Consider the following 23,093-nt stretch of genomic DNA (forward strand, 5'->3'; position numbering starts at 1 on the left):
CAAGCTCCCTGCAGACGGGCCTGAGGGCGGCTCTGACTGCAGCTGACTCAGGCTCCTCCACCGCTCCTCCAGGACCAGGACACCGTGGGAGGGAAGCGTGGGTCACGACGCGCCTCACTCACACGCACACACTTGCATGCTGTGTGTGTGTGTGTGTGTGTTGGGGTGTGTGTGTGTGTTTGTGTGGTTGTGTTTGTGTGGTTGTGTTTGTGTGTGTGCGTGTGTTTGTGTTTGTGTGGTTGTGTGTGTGTCTTTGTGTGTGTGCGTGTGTTTGTGTGTGCGTGTGTTTGTGTGTGCATGTGTGTGTGTGCGTGTGTTTGTCTGTGTGTGTGTGTGTGTGCCTGTGTGTGTGTGTGTGTAGTACCCTACCCACTGTCCGTTGTTGGTGTTACGTAAAAACAAGAAAAAACAAGAGCCTCTTTCTCCACTCGAGGTGATGTTTCCGTCAGTTGTGTTGACTCTGCCGCCTCCCGCCTGTAGGGTTGTTAACGTGTGTTTGTGTACACAAGGAACTCAGCGCGCCGCTCCCTCAGGTCAACCGTCGGCAGCGCAGCGCGTCAGAAGGTCCACGTCACCGGCGGTGAGAAGCAGCGGCTCCAGGAGGCCTGCTGTCGTAGCAGCTGACCTCCAGCAGAGATACCAGTGAGCCTGTGGCGGGTACTCTACAAGTGTGTGTGTGTGTGTGTGTGTGTGTGCATGTGTGTGTGAGAGTGTCTGTTTGTGTATGTGAGTGTGTGCATGTGTGTCGTTGTGTATGCATGCCTGTGTGTGCAAATGTGTACGTGCATATGTGTGTGCATAGGTGTGTGTGTGTGTGTGTGAGAGTGTGTCTCTTTGTGTATGTGTGTGTGTGCATGCCTGTGTGTGCATAGGTGTGTGTGTGTGTGTGTGTGTGTGTGTGGGAGCTAGGAGGGGTAATTTAGTCCCCTGTTATTTTTACGCAGCAGTTCATGCCTTTCAGAGTAAAGTGAAAAGACAAAGATGAGGGGGTCCGGTGGGGGTGGGCTATTTGGGAGGAGACGACATGAGTGTGATGACATACGGTCTGAGGGGTTTGGGGACGGGGGGGGGGGGGACAGGGGGGGACGGGGGGGAGGTTGGGGGGGGCCGGGGGGGGATGGGACGGACAAGTGTGAAGAGTAGGAATGTGAACACTTTTTCAGAGTTTCTGTGGGGCTTTTCAGTAGAGGGTCGTTGCATCCCATTCGCTGATGAGTGCACGGCTTTCCGAATTAGCATCCTTCACACACACACTCACACACACATACACACACACACACACACGTGCGTTAACACCCGCACGCACACCCGCATGTGCGCACTCACACACACACACACACACAAGAAGAGTAAAGACCCTGGCAGAGTCCAGGCAGTCCTTACAACGGACCGGTTTAATTTGCTTTGAGTGAGTGTGAAAGGACGCCAAGAGAGAGAGAGAGGGAGAGAGAGAGAGAGAGAGAGAGAGAGAGAGAGAGAGAGAGAGAGAAGGAGAGAGAGAGAGTGAGAGTGTGAGGTTGTGGATAAAAAAAGTCAACCCATTCACTCTCAAATTATCCGTCTGCATAGCACGGACCCACTCTGTCTAATCTGCTCAGTACACTCAGTCGGAACACACGCACATGCACACACACGCACACACACACACACACACAAACATACACACACACACGCACACACATACACACATTAACACACACACACATAAACACACCCAGACAAACACAGACACACATAATGTACACACACACACACACACACACACACATTGGGGGCCCCGATGAGCCAACATCTCTCCGGCCGCCGGTCGCAGCAGTGGAGTGGAACATTATGGAAACATAAGCTGATTAGCCAACTGTGCAGCGGGCCAGACCCGTCCGAAAAGTGCCATTAACGGCGCTGAGTGTGGGAAACGCGGATCACTTAATACGCAATAAGCTCTGCTATCACTGTGCTGACACCTCCGTGACAGAGCCGCCGGGCAGGGGCGGTGGAGGTGAGGCCACACACCACAGCAGCTGTCCTCTAATGAGCGCCACCAGGACTAAAACCAACATCTGTGTGTCGTAACGACGCCGCTACATCACACCGCGTCGAAATGAACGCGAGCCGATAATGAGGATCAACCGGAGGCATTACAACGGCGTTATTCAATTGGACGCAATTCGTCAGGCGGACTCCTCTGCCTCCCAGGTCGGCGGTTAGTTAGGGCGGCGGCGCTTTGGAGAGAGACCCCAGACAGACACTAGCCAGCAGCTGGTTCTGACAGCGGAGATAACGGACGACACGTTGGTTCTGATCCCGAGTGTCTCAGATGAGGAGCGACGGCTTCGTTCACCCTTGACTATAAAAACAGGAGGCATCGTAAAGTGTGTGCCATTTTGGAGGGAGGGGAGAGGAGGGGAGGGGAGGGAGGGAAGGGGAGGGGGTGGCGAGGGGTATTTTCAGTATGGAGTCCAGGACATGATCTCACTGCAGTCTGCTGTGCTCTGATGGACAGGACTACGACCTGAATGAACAATGGTCATCCAGATAGTGGACTTTGGATTGAAGCTGGCTTTTGTTTTAGAGCCTCATGTTGAGAGCGCTACATCTGTACATACTGATGGCACCTGTGTGTCCATTACATGTACATGCTTTAAAGTCACCTCTCTCAGCAGGTTAAAGCAAAGTAGTTGCATTTCAGCGGCTCGTTTAGTCTTTTGGAAATGAGAGATTGTCTCATGTCTGCCTGTCTGTGTGATCAAAACTTCAATACAAAAAGGAATTCATTTTTGACTAACGATATCAGTAACGGATGTTTAAGTGAATGCAGGAGAGACGATGGTTTTATCAGCCAGGCTGGTATTGTCCTCTAAGCGATACATCAGACAACTAATAAGTACTGTGTGGTAGGTGATTTGTTTGCTGTGCAGCCAGATCTGCAGAGTTATTCGTCTCTGATGGCAGCGTTGATGAAACCACCAGATGGAATGTGTTCGGAATCAACTCTCCCTGATCGGAAAAAGGAGACCAAAGATTTGAATGCCATGCTTCCTCGATTCTTCTGACTGGTAAACACGGGGCACTTCACAACAACAAACTGGGAGGTGAATCAGTGGCCACGGCCACGTTTTTCTTTCTTGTTTTTTACCTCTAAATTGTCAAGGGAACCGAATCATAATCACGTTGATTATGCATAATTATTGGCTCGGTTCCCACCCACATTGTTTCGTGTTTTTTTTCGTGAAACAATAGGGCATGTCATGTTTTTTCGTGTCTCTCCAGGGCTCCGTCGACCTGCTGTGACAGTGTGTATTTTGGAATTTCTGCAGTGATTCAACAAAGTGAAGCGTGAGAGGGCGGTACACGCGTTGCTCGTGGAGAGTGGTGTCCGCCTCTGTGAACCGCAGAAGGCCTGAGTCACTCTCACAGAGACACAGCAAGACCACAGCAAACTCACGCACACACGTCCAAACTCATGAGTACACTATACCGTACTCAACCACACTATACGCCATACAATACTATTCTACACTACACTACAGTTAACTGTGCTATACTATTCTGTACTGTACTATACTGTACTATACTGTACTATACTGCACTATGCTATGCTGTACTGTATATACTTGATATACTGTACTACACAATAGTGTACTATACTATACTGTACTATACTACACAATACAGTACTATTATACTATACTGTATTATACTTTACTATACTGTACTGTTATTTATTATACTTTACTACACCACACTATTATGCTATACTACACCATACTATACTAGACTATACAATACTTTGCCTGTGTTATAAACATTTTGCGTCTATCAACGTTTTGATTTGTCAAATCAAAATGTTCTATCTTGTATTTGAAACACTCAGTGCGTTTACATGACACTCAAGAAAGTCGACTTATTGGCTTAGTCCAACTATGATGAGATTACTAAGATGCATGTATACACCTTAGTCGAGCTATACTCGAATCGAATTGGGTTACTCATACTGAGAAAAGCAACAGAGCCGTCACACGCCTGGCTACGAGGGTGGCAACAACAATCAACACAGCTTCTTTTAACTTTCACACACACACACACACACACACTACATGTGAGCCTGTCCTGCTGTAGCTGGAGCTATAGCTTCTGCTCTAGTTTACCGTGTGGGTATTGCTTATGTTGCTGAAGACACTGGATCAGCTCTCTCTCTCTCTCTCTCCCCATCGCTCTCCCTCTCTCTCTTTGTCTCTCTATCTCTCTCTCTGTCTCTCTCTCTCTCTCTCTCTCTCTCTCTCTCTCTCTCTCTCTCTCCCCTATTTGACAGCTCAGCGTTATGTGGAAGATATGATGATTAGGTATGTTGCGTCACAAGATCTCTTCTCAGACTCAACAGACTGCTACTCTAGTCTAAATTCGACCAACACTGATAATTTTTGGAAGAGTGAAGTCTGGGTATTGCACATGAGTGTGTGTGTGTGTGTGTGTGCGTGTGTGTGTATATACGATTACGCATTCTTCCCGGCTAACTCACTACATGGTTAAAACAGATCAAGCAATGCTCAAACGTGGAGCAAAACGTACAAATAATGCTTTGCAAGCAGGCCGCTCACGTTACAGAATTCACATCTGTCGAACCAATGGTAAAAAAAAAAGATAACCAAACAGCCCATAAATACACCGAGGCCCTCAGCTGTCCCACATGTCAGCACGCCAGAGCCCTCTTCAGTTTCAGACTTAATGTATGTGCTGTCACACTGGAAATCAGTGTCGCCCCAACATCCAGGAAACAAGCTCTCAAATTACACGGGGGTATGGGGGTCCTAGCTGGGGAGTGGTATGTACGTGTGTGTGTGTGTGTGTGTGTGTGTGTGTGTGTGAGCGGGTCCACCTTGCTCATTGAGCAAATCACTTTGAACTAATGGTTTCCATCCGCTATATATTATGTGCCGTTTTGAATGCAGCCATTAATGTGGGATGCTTTTTGAAAAGGAATGCATCCAGTCAGGGTTTGGGGTAATAAACTACGAGGGAGTTATTATCTGCCCCAGAACGACAGGAGCCCCGCTGGACCGTGAACCTGACGATATAAACATCTCGAGTGGGGAGACGTCGGGGAAGCTGGGAGCCCGGCAACACAATGCCTTCATGCTCCACTGGCAGAGCCTGTGGTTTGGAATAGGGGAGACCATTATCAACTGACACACTGGGTTCAACATACGCACACACACACACACACACACACACACACACACACAAGCACATGCACGGGCACAGACACACACACACACACACATACACACACACACAAACCACACATACAAATGCACACACAGACACACTCACAGATGCACACACACACACACAAACCACACATACAAATGCACACACAAATGCACTCACACAGCAATTATCCCAACCATTCACCCCAAAGTCTTGATTAGTTACAGTACAATTCACCTCAATTCTGAAACACTTTCCCACCACTTCACATCAAATTAGCACTTAGCGCTAAAAAAAAACTGCAGCTGTAAGACGTTCAGATAGCTCAAGTAGCATAAAGCATAGCATTTAGCATAAAGCTAGTAAAAGACAGGTGTGTGTGCTTGTATAGATGCCATGAGCCATGTCACTTTTGTAACTGAAGCTATAACTGTAACTCTGTAAGACTACGTTTCCCATCCAGAGAGAGTTAATCCATGGAAAACCGTACACAGTGCAGATGTAAGTGGTTTCAAGAGTGCTGTGTCAGTTAGCAATCATATGTCAATGGAACCGACTCATAATTGAATGCGCTACACCCTACTAGTACACCCCCCTTATGTTATTAACACCGTCATATGCAATAGCGCCATCAGTAGGCCTACGCCCAGACAGAAGTTTATGTTTGCTGACACAGAACACACACGCATACCTCTCGTCTCATCTGCAAAACACAGATCTGTATCAACAGAAAGTCAACGGTAATTAAAATCAAAGAGATAAACTTAATTGTTTTTGGCCTTTAGGCCTATACAAGCAATAAACATGTCAGCAGTTGACGAATGAACTGCCGTTTAAAACAAACCTGTTCCTTAATCTTATCTCGACCACACTGTGCGGGGCGATGTTTTCGACGGAGAACGACCGTTTACTGACCGACTGACCTCAGGCGGACCCTGTGCTCAAGTTTTTTCGTAGGTAGCCTACTTTGTGTTTGGCGTGAACAGAGGGGTAAGGGTGAGACAGGTATGCCCTGGATTTTCATTTTTAGAACAGACAGCGCAGAACCGGTTGGGCGGGACGACGACTGGAGCACGCAGGCCTGGAATCTGGGTTAGCGTGCAGCAGCGTAAAAGGACGGAGCGCACACCGCTTAAAGATACTCTAATCGCACGACTGTCCAAAGGGCTGGAGTCAAGTAGCAGACAGTTGTTTCAAAGTGTTATGGGGGTTTCGCCAGCCAGCAGTGGGCTACTGGGGGGGGGGGGGGGGGGGGCAGGGCTCACTGGGTGGGGGAGAGATGGAGATGGAAAGGGACGAGAGAGGGAGAGAGAGAGAGAGAGAGAGAGAGAGAGAGAGAGAGAGAGAGAGAGAGAGAGAGAGAGAGCAAGAGAGAGAGAGAGAGTGTGTGTGTGTGTGTGTGTGTGTGTGTGTGTGTGTGTGTGTGTGTGTGTGTGTGTGTGTGTGTGTGTGTGTGTGAGAGAGAGAGCGAGTGAGAGAGAGAGAGAGAGCGAGAGAGAGAGAGAGAGAGAGAGAGAGAGAGAGAGAGAGAGAGAGAGAGAGAGAGAGGGAAAGAGAGGGGAGGAACCAGCGCCAAACAGCAGTCACACGCAGCAGCGCAGATGCCAGCAGCTCTCACAACAAACGCGTCTTGTTAGACAGGAAGAGAGAACATGAGAAACGCATTCAAATGCTTAGTCCCCGTCGTTGGACACCATTTGAAGGCTTCAAGTTCCTAAGGAGAGCAAAACACGGGACAGAGACTACACGTGTGTGTGTGTGAAGCCGTGCAGCTTTTCTTTGCAGACTGCTGTCCCGAAAGCGTCGCAGGCAGAAATAGCTCCAAGGTGCGTTGGTAAGTAACCGAAGGATTCTCTGACTTTAGTGCCGAGCCATCACAAAGTGTCTAGTAGTCATGCAGACGCGGTGGTTCATGGCCGTGGTCTTTCACCTTGTAGTTGTTGGCGAATTAAGCCTGAATGTGTCTTTATTGTGCGGCTGTTCTCTGAAGCGACAAATCTGCTTCACCACACGGAGTCTACGTGTGCGTCACTCGCAGGTCTCTTCTGTAGGTGAGCGTTTACGCACGCCGTGCTCCTAAATAGCCTACACTGCATGTACGTTATATTAACACTTCGTTTGACCATGCAAGGTGGACCCTGGAGTGTGTTTTGTTTTGGGTGCAGTTATGTCTATGTTCCCCCCTCAATCGCACCGATGGAGGGGAACCAGACTGCACCTAAAACAAAACGACACTCCACGGTCCACCATCTGTGCATCGCACAGGACTAGTTGAGTTTGTTTACGTTCAAACCACAGTGTACAGTAGGATTAACCCGGCAGAGGTGCCGTTGGTTGAAACCTGTTTCAATCGAGTTGGCAAACAAAGTCCTTATCTTGAGAAGGCCCTGGAACTGTTTCCCCCTTGGCAGTCGGGATGATGCATTCTCAGAATCTTGATCTACTCATTGAATTCCTAAAACAATTAATGTCTCACTTGTGCTGTCTGGGCTTTTTAAAACACTTGTATTATTGCGATGGACCTGTGTCATTCCTCTGCTTGTGTGCGTGTGTGTGTGTGCGTGCGTGCGTGCGTGCGTGCGTGCGTGCGTGCGTGCGTGTGTGTGTGTGTGTGTGTGTGATCGTAAATAGAGATAAGGAGAGAATACAATAGTGTACTCTGTTTTGGTGGTTGTTTTTTTGTGAGATTCAGCTTTCCAAGATATAAACTTGGTACAAAAAGGGATAGCTTAGGCTATTCCGGTATCTTATTTCTCTGTGATGCATGACCTGTTCTATAAAAGCTGGGTATAAACGGGCCAGACTTAACACTTGCCTGCAATTCAGTGCATTTTGTGATTCACCATTTCTCCAGCCATCAAAGTTTTCAGTTTGCCTGCTGTCAAGATAGTTTCCCACAATCATCCATCGCGGATCCAAATTCCCTCAAGCATTTACACAATTAGTGGGAAAAAAAACGAAGCCTCCCCTTCTATTTTTCTCATCTGCCTCGTCTATTTAAGTGTGTGTAGCTGATACCTTTCTATACAAAGACGGAACAAACACTTGGGAAATTAACTTCCTTTCTCCTAATTTCCAGAAGACGAAGCAGAAGAAAAAAAAAACAATCTAGCAAGGCATCGCCCTCACATCCTGCCCACACGTCACCCCAGGTCGCTAATTTCCCAAACTCCACTGTTTACTGTTGGAGGTCAAATGCTTATCTAAGCAAATCGGAGGGTGGAGGAGGAGGAGGAGGAGGAGGAGGAGGAGGAGGAGGGGGGAGGATGTGGAGGAGGAAGATGGGAGGGGGGAGGAGGAGGAGGGGGGGGGGGGAGGAGGAGGAGGAGAAGGAGGAGGGGGAGAAGGGGAGGAGGAGGATGATTGGGGGGAGGGGAGGAGAAGGAGGAGGAGGAGGAGAAGGAGGAGGGGGAGAAGGGGAGGAGGAGGATGATTGGGGGGAGGGGAGGAGAAGGAGAAGGTGGGGATGAAGAGGAGGGGGCTGTGTTGTTTGATTGCCCTGACAGTTGGGGAATCGGTTGTTTTTGCGTCGGTAGTGTGTCTCTCGACTGACTTCAGAGGAAAATAGGCGGTTTGTTTGTTTGTTGACTTCCTGTGAGAAGCGCTGCTGATGAGGAGTGCTGCGTCTGCGAGGCCGGGCGGCGTGGTGTGACACGGCGTTGTTCTTATCAGCACGTTTCAGGAGAGCACAAGGGGAGGGGCGTTGACTCAGCGATGGCTTCCTATTATTTTTTTATACTGTGACAATTGTAGATGCTTGACATCTCCTGGGCGTACTTCCTGTTTGGCCCCTTTCATCTGTTGTTCTTGCATGCCCATGCTTTTTTTTTATTGAACCTTTATTTAAACAGGGAAGGTTTCATTGACATTCAAACATTTAACAATTTACATGAAAATAAAAAGGAATCATTACAGACTGATCAAATATCTACCAAAGTGTTCATCGGTGTTCATCAACCGCACGGGATCAAACAGGGCTCAGTATAATTCAAGTCAAAAAATCTGCGGCCAGATTTGCCTGCCCCAAAGTGGTTTAAAATGAATTTGAAGGCATCCAGTGAGACCAGCTCCCAAAGATTCAGGAGAATTTTTCCTAAAAAAAAAAAAGCCAGTTGTAGCTGACAAAAATCCCTAGGTCCGTGTAGACGCTGAGATGTATGTCACAGCATCACGCCGTCCTTCTGCTTCGGACCTCCTCTCCATCTTGTTGACATCGTTCATATAAAACACACTCCCTTGTTCTCCTTCTACGGCGTAGATAATCTCAAAGGGAGCTCGTCTCCTGCACTTATGCAGATCTCCTCGTTTGTGGTATCTGGCTGGCTTTTCTGGAGTGGCTCTCATTTCATTGATAATTGAGGCCTTTTGGAGTGTGTGTGTTTGTGTGTGTGTGTGTGTGTGTCTTTTAATTCAGCACAGTTGTTGGAAGTTGGAATGGGATGCTTGCACGATTGCCTCTGTCTTCTGGATGGTTTTGTGTTCGTACATGTGGAATTGATTGTCTGCCTTGTTTTTGTAATTATAGAAGAACGGTGCTATCAGGTTTGACCTTGACACAGGGAATATATATATATATTGAACAAGGTCATGTTCTGTAGCATTAGCATTAGTATTATTATGCTGTGTTTTCTGTCATCAATACCTGCTGCCATTGCAGTTACAAGGTGTGGTGATGGTGGACATTCTAAACCAAAGGTCGTTGCCCTGTGTCCTACCCCCCCATGGACCTTTTTCACCTAGCGGCCACCTTGGCTCCACCTTGGTTCTCAACACTAGCTAAGGGGGGGGGGATGGAACTGAATGCGTCTTCAGTTCTAGTCCCTGGCTAGTGTTGAGAACCAAGTTGGCTGCCAAGTAACGGCAATGGCCGTCCAAACAAATTTGTGGAGGCACTGCGGCGGATGACACTAGGAGAGAGGGGGACAATGGAGTCACAGAGGGAGGTGACGTCCCTCCGCCATCATGTAGACTGCTGTTTTTCCCTACTTAGTTTCCCTGAGGTCCTCTTTGTGAGACGTTAATTGCTCATGGTTGCTGTTGGGTTTTTTTTTTTTTCCACTGCGACCCCGAAAAAACACCATAGTTAGTTACAGTACATCGTCTGTAGTTAATACACTTCTGTTGTGTTTATCGACCCCTTCAACATCATTGCCCCATAGTACTTAAAGTTTGAAGCAAGAAGACTAAAAGGTTTGGTTCTGAATCCGGGGGCCAGCCTGAATTTTCCAAGAACATATTAAAATTTTGTTCTTTGGAATAACTTGTCATTGTCATTCAATTTATTTTTCAGTAGCCAATGGCAATTCAAGGCCTCTCTGAGTTTATGGCCTCCTCTTGCACCACCTGGGCTGCCCCAATAAATGCCAGAAGTCAGTGGCAAAGTGAGTTTTATAGGTATGATTGGATGTTTGGTTTGAGAGCTAGCTAAATGCTGTGTACACAGGCATGCATGGTTGGGTCAACCAACCATGCATGGTCTGCATGGTTGACCCAAGTTTTTTTCTGAATGACCATATGGAGACCAAATGCAGAACAGAGCAGAGTGTGCAGAACAAACGCTGTTGTTAATGATTACCAAACTGCTGGAGATGTGAACCACTACGACTACTACAACTGACTGTGGAAGTCAAACAGATTGACGCATATGGCACAACAGCGCGGACAACTGTATTGTCAGAGATTTAGGTAAACTATACCACCATATAATTGCACCGTTGTAAGTTTAGGTCTCTTGTTCTTTCCCACACCGGACGAGAAGTCACTGGTAGAAGCCACATGCTAAACTGTGGGTCTAAAGTCTTTAGACCCACAGTGATTTTGCAGCGGAAACGCAAACAAGACCTACTTAGTGTAAACTGTGGCTCTTCCCACTTTCGGATTGTGGGAGTTAAAGATGTGGATGGAGCTTTAGTGTTTCTGTGGTGTCATGGGAGGAACGAACCACACGGACTGAGGAGTTTCCCTGGTTTCGTGTGTCTAATTGGCGCATTCTTGAGGCCCGCTTGGTTTGAAGGTGCTGTTGTGGTCTTGTCCGGAACGGCGAACAAGACTGGTGCTGTGCGGCACTTGTGCTCACTGAAAACAGAGAACTCTGGGAACTACTGGCTGTTTTGTTCTGTGTACCGACTGTTTGGACGACTTTAAGTGGATGGTATTCTGGTGCGTGTGTGTGTGCGTGTGTGTGTGTGTGTGTGCGTGTGTGTGTGTGTGTGTGCTTGTGCGTGTGTGTGTGCATGTGTGTGTGTGTGTGTGTGTGCGTGTGTGTGTGTGTGTGTGTGTGTGTGCCCCTGGCTGTCTCTCTTTCTGTTTGTGTGTGTGTGTGTGTTAGGGCTGCTAGATTATGGAAAAAATCATAATCACGATTATTTTGGGCAATAACGAAATCTCGATTATTCAAACGATTATATTTGAGTTTGAAAACGTGATGCATTTATTCCTAATTTCTCTCCAAAAAAAAAACACTTTCTAAATGAGAACTTGAATGAGAACTGAAATTTCCCCTTAAAAAATACACAAAATTGTAAAATAAGAAATAATTTCCAGATGTATCCAGCTGTTCTGCAATTTCTATAAAGAAAGAAAAAAAAAAAGAAATAAGAAAATAAACTTAAAAAATTGTTTCAACTCGATTATATTAGTTTGTTGAGCGTTTCATGCTAAAATCAAAATCGCGATCAAAATTTGATTAATCGCCCAGCCCTAGTGTGTGTGTGTGTGTGTGTGTGTGTGTGTGTGTGTGTCTGTCTGTGTGTGTCTGTGTGTGTCTGCCTGTCCCTCTGTCTGTGTGTGTGTGTGTGTGTGTGTGTGTGTGTGTGTGTGTGTGTGTGTGTATGTGTGTGTGTGTGTGTGTGTACGGCCAACTCCAGCTTCCTGAAACTACAACCCAAAACACAGGCACCCACACCCAGCTTTAAACGCTGTAGTTATAGCAGAGTGTTTTCATTCCTCAGTCACGACTATACAGTCTTTACGGGATCCCTTGGCAGTCATGATTCTGTCTTTGGTTCTGTCCGCGGTACGTGGATGGTGCTACGTCTGCCCGCAGGCCTCTACACTCACTAAGCATATTTTGCTCGCATACACGACTAAAAATAGATATGTGCTAATGTGAAGGAAAAAAAAGATGAAGACGAATGCAACATACCATTTGAGGATTTCTGTAAATGTTTGTGTTGGCAAAAACACAGTGCCACTGAGATTGGAGTGAATTTTGTGTTTTTTATGAAGCAACAAAAGCAAAGTTTCCACACAGCAATGTAATTAATTAACAACCACAAGAAAATAAGAAATACAATCAAATAATGACCCTACACTCATAAACACACACCTTGACTTGGCTCTTGTTACGCATGTGTTTACATCAAAACTCACAATAACTTATAATATAGTCTTATAATTAGTATAATTAGTCTAGTAGAACCTGTTCAGTGAAGTAGGAAATGAAGGGCTGCCTTTTGTGACTTGAATTGAGTGGATTAAAATCAAAACATAAAACTAATTCTTCATTTCCTTTTTTCTCATTTCATCATCTGTTTTTTGTTCTTTACTCCGGCTTAAGGGATCTGATTTTTCAGTGACTAGCTAGAAAAAACGAATCCATTCATTCAAACATGCGTGCATCTTTACCTACCCCTTAAACGTCTTTGTGTGCCTCCTCACCTTTTACACTTATGGCTCATTTCCACCGGCGGGTACGCTTCGGACCCAGCACGCCTCAGCCCAGTAGTGAGGGTGCGGTATAGCCCAGTACAGTTATGGCGCGCGTTTCCGTCACCGCCAGTACCCTCATGGTAGGGCGGGGTTTAAGCCGGACGGCGATAGCCACGGCAGCTACGTAAGCATCGTGACCTCATAGCGGCCCGACACAGTGTAGCCTGCTAATCAATCCAAGGAAAAATAAGAACGCGACACAATGAACAAAGAGCAACAATGTAGGACGTCCGAGAAGGACGTCTAACTTTTGTGCGAAATTTTCTTCAATAAACGAAGCTTTCGCCGTTGTCCAGAAATACCTCGTGGGGTACTGTGTATGTTTGTTATTATCCCCCTGTCGCACGGGAGTTACGATTCTTTCGACCAATCAACGGACGGCGTGTGTAGTGTGAACTTGCCGGGACCCTTTCAGGCGTCTCAGTACCCCAACGGAGAAGCACTGCGAGACGAGTACGGCTCAATACGGCTCAGTCCGGGTCACGCGGGCGTGGAAACGCGACCCGTGCCGCACCTTTGCAGACTGAACCGACCCGCACCCTGCGGTGGAAATGCGCCGTTAGGATCACCTAAGTTCCTTTCGAGAGCAGAGTAGGCTTAAAGCCCTGGGTGTCTGAACGAGGGGCCGGGCCCGGGTCTGTGCAGCAGAACCCCGGGAGAAGGGTAGGAGGGGTGAAGCCAAGGCTGCAGACGGCCTAAATCACAGGCCCTCTATTATGCTTCTTCTAATTGGAGCCTAAAAATACCTGGCCCTACCTGCCGGGTGGACTGCAGCAACCTGGAAGAGGCTGGGAGGGGGAGCAGCAATAAGCCGTCCAGACAGACACACAGACACACTGAAGTCGCTTAGTCATCATATGAACACCATGATCGCGGGTTACACATTCCACATGTGCGTGTGCACACAGGCGCGCAAACACACTTGTACAGGCACACAGAGACTGTGAAGCTAATCTTGTATAAACAATATCTGGTTCAGGTACGCTAGTTAGGAACAATTGAGTGTAGCTCCAAACACACTGCCACAAACTGACCGGCCTTTTTTATAAGGTCCTGAAGTCTAGCTACTAAAAAACCTACTTTTTCTATTTTTCTTTTTTTCATAATCACACTTTCCTTTTCCTTCAGTGTCGGTTACATAATATGCAAGATCCACTGTGGGTACTTAGTGATCTAACTAGTACAAAGGTGTGTGTGTGTGTGTGTGTGTGCGTGTGTGTGTGTGCATGCGTGCGTGTGTATGTGTATATATGTGTGTGTGTGTATATGTGCGCGTGTGTGTCTGCTGGCATGTTGCCTAATCCAGCTGTGAGTGGCGTTGGTATTTAGTGTGATTATGACCTGAACAGCTGCCGTGGGGGAGGTCCCAGATGTGCCACACACACATCCACACACACACACACACACACACACACACACACACACACACATCCCTTCTGTCTGTTCCCCTCCTCTTGTCCTCCTTCCTTCTGCGGCGTTCCGGCGTTCCCGTCGGCTCCCGTAGGCCTTCCCCTTGATGAGCTCTCTGAAGTCTGCTGTCCGTGAGACGCAGTGCAGCCTCCTCCACACAGACCCCCCCCCCCCCCGGGGAGGAGGGGGGGGAGCGCGGCCGGAGGAACATGAACATAACGATCTCTCCGTGTCCGTAGCCCTCCTGAGTACATCGCCGTCCTTCCTCTCGGCTCTGACTTCAGAACGCGCACCGACGGTGGTCCGTGCATCAAGGGACTACTCCTCTCTGTGTTCAGCCGTCGTCGTCGTTTGAACTCGTTTGTGTAAAATGTGTGCGTTCTGCAGACGAGCGCGCAGCACGGCGTCGGGCGCCCCGAGATGTACGGGTACCGTCGGTCGTCTTGACAACCAGGGCGCGGTTGGCACACTTTGATCCGGAGCTCCTCCCACTAACCCGTGTGTGTTGTACGTAAGCGAGAGACGCCAAACCCTGACTGTGTGTGTGTGTGTGTGTGTGTGTGTGTGTGTGTGTGTGTGTGTGTGTGTGTGTGTGCGTGTGTGTGTGTTTTGTTTGGCCACTGAGATTTGAAAAGCGCACATTGCCACCAAGTTTGACTTCAATATGTACCACTATCACACCAGTAACCTACATGTAAGTGTGAATTAGGTCATCATGTTTTCTGTAATCTGCAACACTGTTTACAGTTGTGCGTCGTCGTCTCCTTCCTATCTCTCTTCAGAAGCCCGGCCCACTGTGGTTCAGAGGTGCTCACTTTGGTGTATTTAAATGGGACGGCTACCCCCCCCCCACCTCCTCCAGGTTGTTTGTTGGTTTATTTTTAAATACATCTCATATCTTGCTCTGTGTGGGCTATGGCCTGATTAGCCCGCAGCCTAGCAGCTAGGGACGCAACCACACACACACACACACACACACACACACACACACACACACACACACACACACACACACACACACACACGCAACCACACCTACGCTTTAACACCAGAACGGATTTATCAATGTCTCTTTGTCATGGGAGATGTGAACTGTTCCCATTTTGTGTGAAATGTGTGCACAGATAAAGGTCGTAGCAAGGCAAGGCAGCAAGCCAAACGACCCAAATCATCCCTTTAGGCCTCACCGGCTGAAAGTGAAAGCATGCTAATGTCATAAACGCTCAGTGGCGTTTATCAGGAGGAGCAAGAAATCAGACCACGCTAATGGAGTGCAGATTAGAGGCAGCAGATGCGTGTAAGGCCTTAATGCTAGCATATGTACCATGTTGTAAATAATAATAACACATTTTATTTATAATGCACTTTACATCAACTCAATGACCTCAACGTGCTAAAGTGGTAAATGAGTAAGAGAGAAAGAGTCAAGCCTTTAAGGGTAGCCACCGGTAGACACCTCTGCTAGCTTTTATCAAAACATATTGTCTTGGTAAATATTGTGGTAAGGGTCTATGTTAAAAACTGAATTAGTCTTGGTACAACAGAGTTTTATCACTACATTTTCCTTCCTAAAACCATACTTAATAGACTTTCCTGTTTTCTATGTATTTTCGTCATTGCGGCTTTATAGTCTCCTGCTCTCCATGACGTCACCTGCAAACTCACAGCTTTCTCTACCTTCTCTCGCCTGGACTCAGCATTTCCAAAATGCTGGAGGGGGTGTGGAACCACGCACATCACCCCACTCCCTCCGTCTCCTCTCCTCCTCCGTCATCCCCCTGTTCACCTTGCATTTCTCGGCACAGTGGAAATAAACAAACAAATGGACTCATGGATGGATGGAGGGAGGGATGGATGGATGGATGGCCAGACAGATGGATGCATGGGGTTTCGTCTCGTCGAGAGAGACGGTTGCAGAGTGGGCGGGGGCAGTGGATGTGTTGGTCGGAGTGGTGGTGGTGGATGTGGTTCGGCTTAATAAACGATGCTGAGGGGGAAAACACCCAAACAAAGGGCCGTTGACAGCGGGCCCGCTTTGTCCTGACGAACATCCCTCCAACACATGTGGCCGAGGGGAGGGGAGCCTCACAGCTCCCCTCCTCTCTTGCGGTTCTCAACTTTTTGTGTTCATGGGAATGGACTGCATTTATAAAGCGCTTTTATCCAAAGCACTTTACAATATTGCCTGACATTCACCCAATTCATGCACACATTCACACACCGACGGCATGCAAGGCTGTCGCCTTGCATGGTTGACTGGTCAGGGAGCAGTTAGGGTGAGGGCGTCTCGCTCAGGGACACCTCGACACTCACAGCTAGGAGCAGCCGGGGATCGAACCAGCAGCCTTGTGGTTACCGGCCAACCCGCTCTACCTCACGGTCACAACAACCCGAGGAAAACCGGTGTGTTCTTCAGCTCCTCCCGAGTCTGATTGGTGTTCTTCAGCTCCCCGGTCTGTTGTAACGCTGTTACATACAGTCTACACCCCCACAATAAACACTGGTTAATAATGTACGGCGTTAACTCCTCAGGGTGCGTCCCTCTCAAACGAGCGTCCGCCACCGTCTGCCCGTGTGGAGCCGTTCCCACGCCGCTTTAGAACGTTAAGCTCGTAAACGGCCCCCGGCGCTGCGACGCTACGCACACACACACGTTGACTTTGTCGAGTGTGCGCGCGTACACAAGACAAAGATGCCATCTGACTGGGCCCCCGGGGGGGCCCCCCGGGGGACGTCTCCTCCGGTCACACTGGTGCTTTTGTGATGGTTGGTGACGAGGCTTAAATGTCTCTCTGCTAATTGTTCCACGGGATCCACACAGTGTCATGTACACTGGTCCGCTGAAAGAGATGAGCACAATGCCACTCTGAATGGGGGGGCAGCAACTGTGGTTAATAACGACAAGTCCTTTCATTTCCCGTGTGGATGTTTCACTGTGTGCTGTGTGAAACGCATGATGTCACGTGTTTACCTTTTTGTCGTGTAGCATTTGCACGTGTTTACGCTCTTTATAATGGATTAAAAGCAGTCCGACTGTTTCCTTAACAGCGGCCCACATCTCATAATTGAAGGGTGCCTGTTGGTGACGGCTGTTTCTGCGGGGGTGAGGTCACTCCAGATTAAAGACGGATTGCGGGCCCCAACTGCCAACCGACAGATTAGAATGTTATCTCATATAATCCTTTCTTTGCTTTTATCCGTCAAACACAGACGATGAAAGTCTGAGGATATTAAGATGTTATGTCGGTATAGGGGACGGATAACGCTCTCCAGTTCGCCTGAGAGCATGTGCCCGGTCCTCACCTTTGACCCCCAGTACGTAGATTGGATGTTAGGATCTTCGTGGGATGTGCGGTGTCACGTGTGTGAAGGATTGGCACCTTGCTCAGACACGATGCGGCACAGGGCTTTGACTCAGTTGGACCTCAATCAGACAACTGTCAACGTGTTTTTTTGTTTGTACTGTAGAAAGATTGAAGAGGGAATACGGATTCGTGGGAATCTTCTCGTACTTTTCGTTACGCAACAAACAACCCTTTAGCGATCAATAGCAAGGTTTCTTCGATCCCCTGCCCTAAATTCCGCTCCTCAATCAATATAAAAATAATTTTCAAAAAGTCAGTTGCTGTCTCTTCTAGCACTCCGTTCAGACTCAATCTCTTTTAATTTGACTATGGAAATAAATGAGTATTTCCAAATTAAATGCAAATGATGATGGGCTGTGATATTCAATCCGTCCTCCTCCTACCGGCAGGAGTAGGATGAAGATGAGGATGAGGATGACGATGAAAGCCATCCCTCAAAGACACCTGCTCATACTCTTTGGTCCAGTAGTCATCCTTAAACACAGACAGGTATTCAGGGATCATATTACAGTGTTTTACCTTCACAGCGCACGCACACACACACACACACACACACACACACACACACACACACACACACACACACACACACACACACACACACACACACACACACACACACACACACACACACACACACACACATACACACACTACAAACACACTCTCTGGTCTGGCAGTTTGCGCTGCGCTAGCTCCACTTCCATCTGGCCCCCACCTGCTCAGGGGCCACGGCTGTAAGTAACGCCTTCAACCCCAGCAGTGCAGCAGCTGGTCTATGAGGCCATCAGGTTAGCCTCAGCACTCCCCCCCCCCCCCCCCCCCCCCCTCCCCCCAACTCTGGATCCTTCTGGGCCTCCGAGCCACCACTGTCGTTCCAGCCATCAGATCCAATCGATGTTCTCCCGCAGTCTTGGGTTCCACGCCCACGCCGTCCCGACTGTCCGCCCCGAGGGGTATTACCAGGGTTTGAGTAAAGCGTCGGCTCCCTGTCATGCCCGTCGGTTGTTTGTAAAACTCGTTGGACAGCATTGTAGGACTGCTGTTAAGTGTAAAGTCTGGCTGTCAGTCAGTGTGTGTTTGCTCTGAAGGGCGTGTGAGAGGAAGATTGTTTTATTCGTGAGGCTCGCATGGAGTTGGATGATTTATTATAGGTTAATATAATAATATATAGTATCATAATAATACATCACCATGGGAAGCTCTAACGGTCTAAATATGATGTGCAAATATGAATTGCGCACATCAAGTTGGGCAGTACAAATGTGTGCTTTATTGAAGCTTTATTCAGAGAAGCCCCTTCTTGAATGACTTGAAAGTTTGTTTGATTAAAATTGCATGCAAAAATATTCCTCCCCACACACCTGTTTGTAGTTAATTAAATCATACTCTTTCCTCGACATTGAACTGCAGTAACACCGAAGGAGTTGTTCAGCCCTGTAATGTGTACCTGGTATTCCGTCGTACATTTCTTGAACATCTGTTTTCGGAGGCTGACACGTGTTTGTTAAGAATTTGGAAGTAAAGACTTCAAAGTCACAGCCAACGAACCAACGGCCTCCCCCCAGGACAGCAGCCATATTTGTTTTCAATAAATTCTCCTCTAGTTAAAGTCAGCTCCAATGTCAGCCCCGTTTTGGCCCAGGTCCATTTTGGCGTCCATATCCTCACAGTTGTCAAAACAGAGGAAAACAAACGGAGAGCAGACATCAGGGCATGTGTATGCAGTCTAAATGGCCCCATACTGTGATACTGGTGAGAATATAATAAGAATAGATTCACATAAGATCGTGATTCTCATCTTATAAGAATTGATTCACAACTTCCAAGCCTTAGCCAACTGGATTGGATTCTGAAATCAGCAGTGAATCAAGAATCGATTTTGAATTTAATTGTGACCCCAAGAATCATTTGTTTTTTAAATAAAAAAAGTAATCAAAATCAATACCAAAAGATTTCCCCCCTGGAAGGTAGTGGCCTGAGACAGAGGCGAGAGGTTGTTGGGTTTATTCCCAGAGTGGGTGCGATGTACACAGCCCTAATCCTTTTACAGTATGGACATCTGACCCATTTCTGCAACACCTGCATGACTCTGCTTTAAATAAAAATAATCCAATCATGTTTGTTTTAGACCAAGGTCGGAAGTGATGTTGTGAAAGGGGCATCAGCTGGGAATGTGATAAGAATTTCAATTGTGTTGAAAAGTTCCAAGTTTGGAATTTTCAATACACCATTTGTTTTGTCGGCAAAGGAGGGACTGCATTTATATAGTGATGGTCTAACCTGTGGCCACTCCAGCTGCTTTACAACTAGTGCCTCACATTCACCCATTCATACACACATTCATACATGGCGGTGTCAACCATGCAAGGGAGCTAAGAGGAGCTGAGAATTGAACCATAAACCTTCTGGTTGTCAGACTCCCTGCTCTACCTCCAAGGAAGCCACTACCACATGTTTCGATTTTCTACATCCAAACTGGCCACACGTTGATTTCCCATTAAACCAGTTTCAAACGGTGCCGTGGGCGTTTTTCTCCCAGAGGAGGGCAGTGTGTTTTCCCACTTCCGGTCTTCTGGGAATTCCAGTTCCACCAGTTTGGTGGTGGGGGAAACCACCACAGGCCGTTGTCAACACGGGCCTCCCTTTCCATTCGGTCAACACTCTGGTGATCCACAACCTTTTTAAACGGCAGAACCCAAAACACATCTTACATTTCAGTGCTGAGTCACTGTGCATGAAGGTCAACAGTCAACCTTTTCTATCCTCGTGAGCGCTAGGCGTGGGTTTCACTTGTGAAAAGCCAGACTGTGGCCCAGCTTCCTTGTTTGGAACGCCCTGCCATAATGAGTCAGCTCTTTCCGTGTGTCTCGTTTTGTTCTGTACAAACATTTCTATTTCATCGCTGACTTGTTTACCTCTCCCTCTCCTCGTCTCTCTCTCCCTCTCTCAGACGTTCTCCTCAGCCCCCCGTGCGTGAGAGACAGGAGGGCTCCACTCGTCGATGTGACTTCCTGGGATGCTCAGGCGGACCCGCTCCCCTTGCTTCTTTTCCGGCCTCCAGCAGTGGAAGACAGGGCACCATTGAAAGGTAAAGCCAGGGCCGGGCCCGAATACACGTTTGTTTTCCATTAGAAAACGCGATGTCAAGGCGCTCCACACACAGGTGGGCTGATGGCGTGAGACCAGGGCCAGGATCCCGGCCTCCGGGAGACCTTCCAGTGTCCTAACATGCCCTCCAAATCAGATTTGTATGGAACCAATCTGGGATTACAGCGGGGCTCCACAGATGCTTTGAATCGCGTTTCCTCTGATAACCCTGAGGTTATTTAGGTGTTTGCTGTCAGATTTTCGTTGTCGTTGTTGTTGTTGAAAGTAGGAGATGTTCAAACATTGGGAGTGTTTACAAGTGGATCGGTTCTGCACACCGAACACGGAGCGATCCCATCCCACCAACTGCAACCGTTGTCACATTCTTGCTGGGTGAGGTGGGGGCGGGGGGGTTGGGGGGGGGGGGGGGGGGGGGGGGGGGCGTGGGAGTCGGCCTCGGATCTTAATCATGGATGTTTGTGTTTTGGAACCGCGTGGGCGTAACCCAGATCCCGTCTCTCTCTCTCTCTCTCTCTCTCTCTCTCTCTCTCTCTCTCTCTCTCTCTCTCTCTCTCTCGCTCTCTCGCTCTCTCTCTCTCGTTCTCTCTACACTCACACACTAAACCCTCACAGATTTACAACTCCACTTCAGTCCTCCACTCCACTATTAAAGCATCAGGAGAGCTTTTGTCTGGAGGGTTGTTGGCACGCGCCCCTCTGTGGCTCGGTACAATAGGATGTTATTGTGATTGGGGGGTAGTTAGAGTTGGGGGCGCGGTCCCATCTAGTCTTTTGCCCGGTACAGGAGCCTGATTTAGCCGTAATGCCCAGCGGAACCCCCCCCCCCCCCGTCCCCCCCTCCCTGCACCGAGGCAGCTGATAAACGGCCCCTCTCTCTCTCAGACGCCGTGCCTTCCTTTCTAAGTACCAGATGCAGCCGGCTGCCGTGGCAACGCGGAGCCGGCCGGCAGGGCCCCCGTCTGTGATGGATGAGTCTGTGGTCCGTGCCAGGGGCCGCGGGCCCCACAGACACACACACACACACACACACATACACACACACACACACACACACCGTGATGCCCCCCTGGGCTCCTGATAATGGCTTCCACGTTTTTAGTCTTTGGCCCTGGGTGAACGTCTTGGCTTTGCCCCCCCCCCCCCCCCGGGGCCGTCTGAGATTTATCTTGTCGGAACAGCCCCCCCAAAGGGATCCCCAGAACATCAGGGCTTCGTCTCTGCGTCGTAGGCGCCGGCATTTTTTTTAATTTTTTTTAAATTCCAAGACACTGCAGAGGTGTAAGTGTGTTTAAGGTCACTTGTACACTCTCATTACTTACATGGAAAAGAGCAGGTTGAGTTGTGCGCACTTGGGTGGCAGCATGCACACGCACACAAGCACACGCAAACACACACAAGAGCATAGTGTACGTCGTATTTAAATGCGTTTGAATAAAAATGCTGATTTTCTGACGCTTTCATCCAAAGCGATTCACAACCATTCATTCACACCTTCACACACACCGACGGCGGAGTCAACCCCGCAGGGCGACAGGAGCAGTCAGGGTGAGGCGTCTCGCTCAGAGACACCCCGGCACTCGAGGTGTCCCTGAGCGAGACACCCAAACTAGGAGGAGGAGGAGGAGCCGGAGATTGATCTAGCAACCTTCCGGTCACCAGTCAAACCCGCTCTACCTCCTGAGCTACTGTCGCCTCCTACGACGTATGACTGAAGGGACGGTTCATAGTCGCCGCCGGACTATTGGCGCCCCAGCGTTGGACACAAGCCGTGTGTCTTCGACTGCGGTGTGTGTGTGTGTGTCTCCTGAGCTCAATCTGGAGCGTGCTGGAGCCAGCTGGACAGAAGTGGATGTTTTAGTTTGCAAGTTCCTCCTCGTAAATCAGCGCGGCGGCTTGTTTAAAGGTTGAGTCATGGGGGGCCACCCTGCTAGGCTGTAAAGATGTGGCACTGATAATGGGGGCCCTTCAGGGCTGATTTGTGGTCTTCCTTGTTACTCTGGTGCCGCTGGTGATGTGAAACCTTCAGATATATCTTTGTGTGTTGTTAGGGAACGAGGCTATACACACCGATATGATGGGATGTTGGGGTAAACGATGGAGCGTAAACAAATAATCGTAATTGATCTGTCAAATCCATAAAAGCTAAAGTGTGTATACATCCAAAGGAACGCATTCTGACATTGATATTTTTTTAATTTAGTTGTCCTTTTTTAAGGTTGCCGGTTTTTTGATGTAGCGAAATACGACACAAGCTACTTTAGGAGTCCTTCAGGGATTCATCATGTTTCCAAG

General features: G+C 48.3%; 1 protein-coding gene across 2 annotated transcripts in view; it reads left to right on the forward strand.

The window, feature by feature from the left end:
* The first annotated feature begins 6,800 nt into the window (after window positions 1-6,800).
* The window catches only part of LOC311366995 (leucine zipper putative tumor suppressor 2 homolog), a 28,328-nt gene continuing 12,035 nt past the window's right edge, over window positions 6,801-23,093 (forward strand). The window contains exons 1-2 of one of the 2 annotated variants that reach the window (XM_084485789.1): window positions 6,801-7,039; window positions 20,644-20,781. The gene's annotated coding sequence lies outside the window, so the exon portion shown is untranslated. The remainder of the gene's footprint in view (window positions 7,040-20,643; window positions 20,782-23,093) is intronic. The other variant, XM_084485790.1, reaches the window with a different exon arrangement.

The sequence above is a fragment of the Micromesistius poutassou genome (genome assembly GCF_964030765.1).
Source record: "Micromesistius poutassou genome assembly, chromosome: 21".
Classification (NCBI taxonomy): Eukaryota; Metazoa; Chordata; class Actinopteri; order Gadiformes; family Gadidae; genus Micromesistius; species Micromesistius poutassou.